Raw genomic sequence first — 6787 nt, 5'->3', positions numbered from 1 at the left:
CATGGTTCATTGCTATTTGAACTTGCCGAATCCGCTGGTCGCTTAGCATGAATTTTTTTAAGGTCGCGGCCGCCGCGCACGATTTTTACGATCGTGCGATCGGTGCGTTAATTATCGCCATCGTCGGATTTTACGAGCCGAAAAAAATGTGCGTGTGAATTGCGCGCGATGCCGCATTGCGCATGCGCACTGCCAGTCATCTGGGCGATAGTGTGTTGGTGTTGTCGTGACTCTTTGACTCTTTGCGCAATTGCATCGCGGAGAGTCGGGGTGACCGAAAGAGATACGAAACTAGAATGGCGGATCATCGACCCTTCCTGAAGAGTGCGCGAACGCGGCGTGCGCGAGCGCAAAGTTAGTGGGTCAGGGCTCGCGAACGAGCCGGCGTCGGTCAATGCCCGCGCGGGTCATTTACCAATCCATCCGCATTTTGGCCCATCGTGGGATGCGCCAAAATTGTATCAAAAGATTGCTTATCTCCCGGGGAAATGTCAAAATGACTTAAGTCAATTTCTCTTAGTGCTGGGTGACTTAAGTCAAAATAAAACATTTAAAATGGCAATAATGTGAATACTAACGATGCAATTAAGTTCAAAATTTTAATATATCATTATGTTATCAATTTCGTTCAGATTGTAAGAAAATAATAGTTGATTTAGTATTGTTTTCGTTTATGTTGACAGAAAACATCATAATTGCCATCCCACATTGAAATTCATCGCACGTGAGAGAGTTTTCATCGTTTTGATCGCATTTGTTCTTGTTTGAGTTTGGAGTCGAAAACGAGATGTAACGATGCGCGCCATCGATAAAGGATAAACTAATGACGTTCGGCGTGTGTCTTTCCTGTGTGTATCTAATCGCCTCGCAGGCCGAAATCGAATTTGACATCTTGGCGATGTGGCAAGATCGCGTCCAAAACTCGAAACGCGCCTAATCGATATTCAAATCGCCGAATTATCCGGCGTCTAATGGCTAATGGCTAATGGGCTCGGGAGGTGCAGACCAGGAAAAAAAACTCGATTGTGAAAAAGGCGGAGAACGGATGGATGATGATGATTTCGACACTTGCGACACACACAGCCAAACAACCACATTGCAAGTTATGCAATCGTCAAAATGTCAAAAACGAAAACAAACATTGGAAATAAAGTTAATTGAATTATTGCATTTGGAGATATTGCCAGTTAAAGAAATCAGGTGTGACTTAAGTCACTTTGAATGTAGTCATATGCGTATATCTTCTAAGCAAGTAGATAATCATTAAAAATTCTTTCGACAAAATCTTAAAGAGATATTTTTCTTTGTAATTTACCATATGTACCTATAACTTAAACAAAAATTTTGCTTTGTTTAAAACTCTGTTTTTGTTAGTTTGTTAACAAGTTTGTAATTCAAGTCGCGTTTCGAATGCAAGAATTTGAAAATTTCGTCACATTGCGCACGTCCGCCGTCCGGCCTATGGCTGCATTAAATTCCGGACACGACGATGCCCGAAAATCGAGTCGCACGCGCAAAGTGCGTTAAACTCACTTTGCCGCTTTTAACTTTGCTCTCGTGATGCAAACTCGATGGTTGCGTGCATTGCAACATTTCTCGAAAAAGCACGCACAAAAATGCAACTTTTCATCGTTTGCAGCTGAAAATTGAGGTTATGAAAGTACTTCCGGTCAACATAACCTCAATTTCATCTTGTTGCGTGCTCTTCACACTCGTTTTGCATCGTGTGAAAGGCGTAACATGAATTGAATCAATTGTATGTACATTGCCAAGCTGTGTCGAATTTGGACTTGATTAATGATCGAGAAAAGGCTCTTTTGTTGGGTTTCTTTGGATTATGAGCTTGATGATAAATGGTACCTGACGAAACCTGCAAAAACTGTAAAGTGTGCCAAATCCCAAGTGCAAATAAATATACAAACAAACAGAAAGACCGCAAAGTTGAAAAACAAACATCACCAAAAATCCAGACCGTCATCTTAACCTAGAAAAGAAAACAATGTCGATTGTCATTTGGACAGCGAATCGTTTTAACAACGAAATAGAAAAGTTTAGTTTGCTATGTAAATCTGTAAATATTTGCGAATTTGCAACTCGTTTCTGGGTCGAGCGACGCAGTCGGGGCAATCAACCCAACTTGTTAGTGTAGATCGTCAAAATTCGATTTGATCACATTGTCACAAGTTGCCACAACCAGGGTCAATGCTAAACTCTGAAGCTTTACGTGTGAAGGCTCCAAATTTGCAATTTAAATGAACATATTTCGTCGACGAGTCGGTGGTAACTAACCTAATACAACATGGCGCCCTGCGGTGTTTGAATTTGCCAAATTTATGAAATATTTTAGCGTCTCAAGGCGAATCGTATTTGTAAACACTCCAAAAATGCAAAAATAAAAGTTAACAAACAAAATTTACATAACCTATCATCAAAAACATGTTTTAAGATGAGTCAAAATATCTTTAATCATGATCATTTTAAGATTATTAATGATTTGCAACTTGTAAGGATATCAATGGATCAATGGGACGGAAAAGGGTTTATTAGATCTCTTTGTGCCCGTTTGGAGTGTTTGGCGAGAGAGGTAAGCAGATGTTTTGCCGATTTTTTTTTTGGAGACGCGTGGCACGCACATGGTGAGGTCCACCTTTCGGATTTGAGACCTTTATTTGCTCCTTCCGCCATACTCGAAGATTGCAGAGTGGCGCAAACGAGTGTCTAATGTTGCGAACCTTTTTTTCCTCTCTCTGACAGGGTTACAGACGTACGGAAGACGTCATAAGTGGTTTATAAAGGGTAGAATTACACCTTAAACCACCCGCGACACGTGCGGCGAGGCACACGCCAAAAAAATCTACCCAACAAACCCTTTGCACATTAAAACGACATGTGCTTCCGAAATATATATAAAAAAAGGATTTTAATTTAAAATTTGAAATTGCGTGCAGATAAAAAATACGCGGATGAGAATACCATGCTTTGTTCGCTAATTGCACGCTGCGCGTGTGAGAGAAATTCGCGGCGTGGTGAAGAATGAACGCGATGAACGCGAAGTGCGTGCGCGATGCAAGCGAGTGACTTAAGCCGAGTTCGACTTCACTTAAGACACACCGGCGCGCGAGTACGCGAGAGGTGAGGCGAGGTGAGCTCTCGCGGGCACTCGCAGATCTGGGTCGCGATTTGCCATTGAACCGCCGGTGACGTCGAAGAGTCATTCACCTATGACGTCACGAAACTCGCGGTTCACCAGCTGATGTCGTGCTTGACTCTTTCTCACACGTTCGTCTTTACTTCATCACATCATGACTTAGCGTAAGTTGGAATAAAGACAGTAATCATTTTGCGTATGTTATTTTTTCATTCGCTAGTTTCATCTGCATCTAAGTTTAGCATTTGATGAATGTGTGTAATCGAGATGAATTTTTTGTCTTCGCTGCGTCACTTCCTACATCTTGTGATATCTATTGATCTGGGATTCACTTCCTATATGTTTCTTTGTTCAGCAGCCATGAATTACCAATCATGGGGATGATTTTATTGTGCGGTTTTTGGTTTCGCACACGTTGCGCACGTGCGTCGCGCGGCACCCACATGTCGTGTGCCGTCGTTTGATTTTTTACGTGCGCTTAAAAAAACATAAAAAATTATCTAACCTTACCACTAAAGTGTGTTTAGGTGCTGCGGTGCATACGGAAAGCGGAAGAAGAAGAAAATGGTGAGATAAAAAAAATCCACGTGCTGTTTTTTTACTGCTTTACAAATATATTTCATTTCTCATGTTTTAAGAGGTAGTATAAAGTAAAAAGTAAAAAACACCCTGGGTTAGTAGAAAAAAACACATGATGGTTCCGACTTCCGCAATTTCATCTCTGACTGTCTGTCTTTAAGGGGCGTAAAAAAGATTAATAAAAAACGCGCCACCACCGTGCGGGTTTCTGAGGGGTGGATTGGTGCAGAGACGTAGATTTTTCACGTATGCGAGATCGAGATGCGAATGCGCGATTGCTGTTTCGTAATTTAATAGTTTCGCATCTGTCGGACGCGAATATGCCTTTATTCGGATCGCAACCGCAACCCAACACACACACACATATATATAAATATATACAATATGTATTGCATACAACTGCACATATTAAAAGTGCATGTGAATGTGATAGTTGCGTAGTTTGTAGTAGATTACTTGTGCATTCACAAAGGCAGTGAAAACATCAAAACAGAGAATGGATGGAAGAATGAGGAAGAGACGAGCGCCAAAGACGGAATCGAAATGCGCGAAGAAAAGTGCACATACAACACAACACGCACATTTTCGCGTTTTACGTTTTCTTTTGTATTATTTTTTTTTTTCAGCGTCATAATGAATTATGAATTATGAATAATAAATAAACGATAAACACACATTTCGCATTTTGCAGAACTAAAAAAAAACGAAAACATATTTGGTAATATTTATTATTATTATTGCAAATCGGAAATCAATATGTATCGAGGTTATTTTATGAATTTTGACGCATACAGATTTTTTAAGTTATTTACTTTTGCTTTTGTTTTGCATACATACGGACTTCCTATTCGTTAATGCTATTAATATTTCTTTATAAATAGATTAAGCATTTTTTGTTAATTTTGTTAATTACTCAGATATTTCTATTTTGCGTCAATGATAATTTAAATTTTTTGGATATTTTAACATTGCTAATACATTGCCTTTCCTCGGGAGTAAAAATATTAAAACTCAAACCATAAACAAAAGGCTTAATTTATCTTGTAATTGTATTTTCTTATAAATAAATTATCTGTAAGTACCTAGTATTAAAACATATTTTGTTAAGTAAACTTAATTTAAATTTAATTTTTTTTATTTTGCATTTTTATAAAAAAAACAGTGGAAATATAGCAAATAATAAAATTTTTGAAACCAGGAAGTAAAAAGCATGCACCAAATTCTGTTATCAATTGAGCACACGTGAATATTATTTATATCGCCGTCGGCTTGCGTTCGCATTGTTCCGACGACGTTTCACATTCACGCGCGCTCCCAATTTGCTTATCGCACGTTGTGGCCGCCGTAGCGACACCCGACAGGTAATGAAGTAACACGACAAACATGGCAACATGCATCACAAGCAACAACACACGCATCGTACTTTCTTATCAATACGCTGTATTCACACTTATTTGTAATTGGTTTTGTTTTGAACTTTTTTATTTTAACCTACGTCTTGTTTCTATATTAAACGCAGTAGGTACAAAGTTCTATTTGTGAAATAAGCTGACCACGATAATTTTATTCAATTCCCATCGGCCATGGATGCATCTCGATTGCCAAAGCGCGTTCTCAAAGTTTTCCTGTCATTTTAGATTTGTGCTCGTGTTTTTTCCGCCTCATCTTCTTCATTTCGTTATTTAAATGCTAATTACACGAAACTCTTATGTAACATTTGCCTCCACTCCTTCACGAACTTTGCGTTTGGTGTTTTTGGGCATCGTCTTCAAACGCACACGCACGCCGATGAAGAGGCGAGCATAATTTATCCATCGTGCGTTTCGTGCACTCGCACACGTACCTACGTAGGCTGTGTGGCTCTGATGTTCAGTTTGCTCGTCGATTATACATTTGTTAGCAATGTTGTTGCTGTTGCCGGTTGGCATTAGCGAAGCGAGCGACACGCGCGCACTTTTTTGAATGGAATTCGGTGATTTTTGGGCGTACGCATCGGGCCAAACCACGCATCTCTGACGACCTGACTTAGGTTAAGTCAACTTCGTTACCAACACACAAGATGAACAAGTTGAGTTAAACGGTCAACATTCAAAACTGAAACCATTTTTTATTAATCATTAATTATTTATTTTTAGCATTTGAATTAAGATGTGCTTCTGTCACATGTCAAAGTCATGATTAATTGCGTAAAGATTTTGCGTTTTGTTGCGTGCTGTTTTCAATATTTTTCTTTTCTGTTAAGTTGACTTAACTTTCGGTAGAGCACATGATTGAGCGTGAGATGCGCACACGCGGGTGGGCTGCGCATGCTGAGTCCACGTCAAAATAAAAAACTAAACTTCACGAACATAAAATTATGTTTAAACATTTGTATTGTTAACATCAACATTAAAAAAAACATTTCACTGCCTAGACAGTAAAGTGAAATAGTATATTAATATTTTATTGGGTTATAAGATGCATTTAGATGCGTCTGGATTAAAGATTAAACTCAGGACGCTCGCATGAAGAAAGCCTGCTTAGACTTTAACGCACTTAGACGGTTCAATGAATCAAGTGACTCACCAAGCCGCGTTCAGCGTCATGGACGTCACAACTCACCAGTAATGCGACCCTAATATTATTTGAAGCGGGGACCGGCCAACATCTTAAATATTATCCTAGAAATGTTAAAGAGTTAAAATCATTAATTTCTATGTGGTGTACGTCACGGAACAATGTAAAAAATTATACTAAACGTAACAAAAACTTTAAGCAACAAAAATTTTGATCAAATTTCAATAATATTGATGAATTTTTTCAAATTTTTAATAAATTTGAGGTGAAAAAGATTTTTTTTTTGTTTATGCTCGTTAATTTTGCAAATTTCAAGATGCAAAAAGTTACTTTTTGTTAATTTCATTAGTATCTATATTATATATCATCCTGTAGAACTAAAAAAGTGATTAAGCGGTAATACGACGATAAAAGCATCGAAATTATGAGCTTAATCCCCAAAAGAAGAAATGTAAAACGTTTCTATAAATAGTGACCACATATTTACCTATCACACACAAATTA

The 6787-nt window shown here is 38.5% G+C and overlaps 1 long non-coding RNA gene across 1 annotated transcript; it reads left to right on the top strand.

The window, feature by feature from the left end:
* The first annotated feature begins 520 nt into the window (after positions 1 to 520).
* On the top strand, positions 521 to 1172 carry LOC135804370 (uncharacterized). Its single transcript, XR_010551056.1, has 2 exons — positions 521 to 589; positions 684 to 1172. It is a non-coding gene; the product is annotated as an uncharacterized lncRNA (long non-coding RNA).
* Positions 1173 to 6787: the final 5615 nt, after the last annotated feature.

This window comes from Atheta coriaria, unplaced genomic scaffold (genome assembly GCF_025399875.1).
Source record: "Atheta coriaria isolate IRGN ID8LTWV9N9 unplaced genomic scaffold, Caltech_Dcor_3.1 hic_scaffold_3_pilon, whole genome shotgun sequence".
Taxonomy (NCBI): Eukaryota; Metazoa; Arthropoda; class Insecta; order Coleoptera; family Staphylinidae; genus Dalotia; species Dalotia coriaria.
This window is presented reverse-complemented; position numbering and strand designations above follow the sequence as displayed.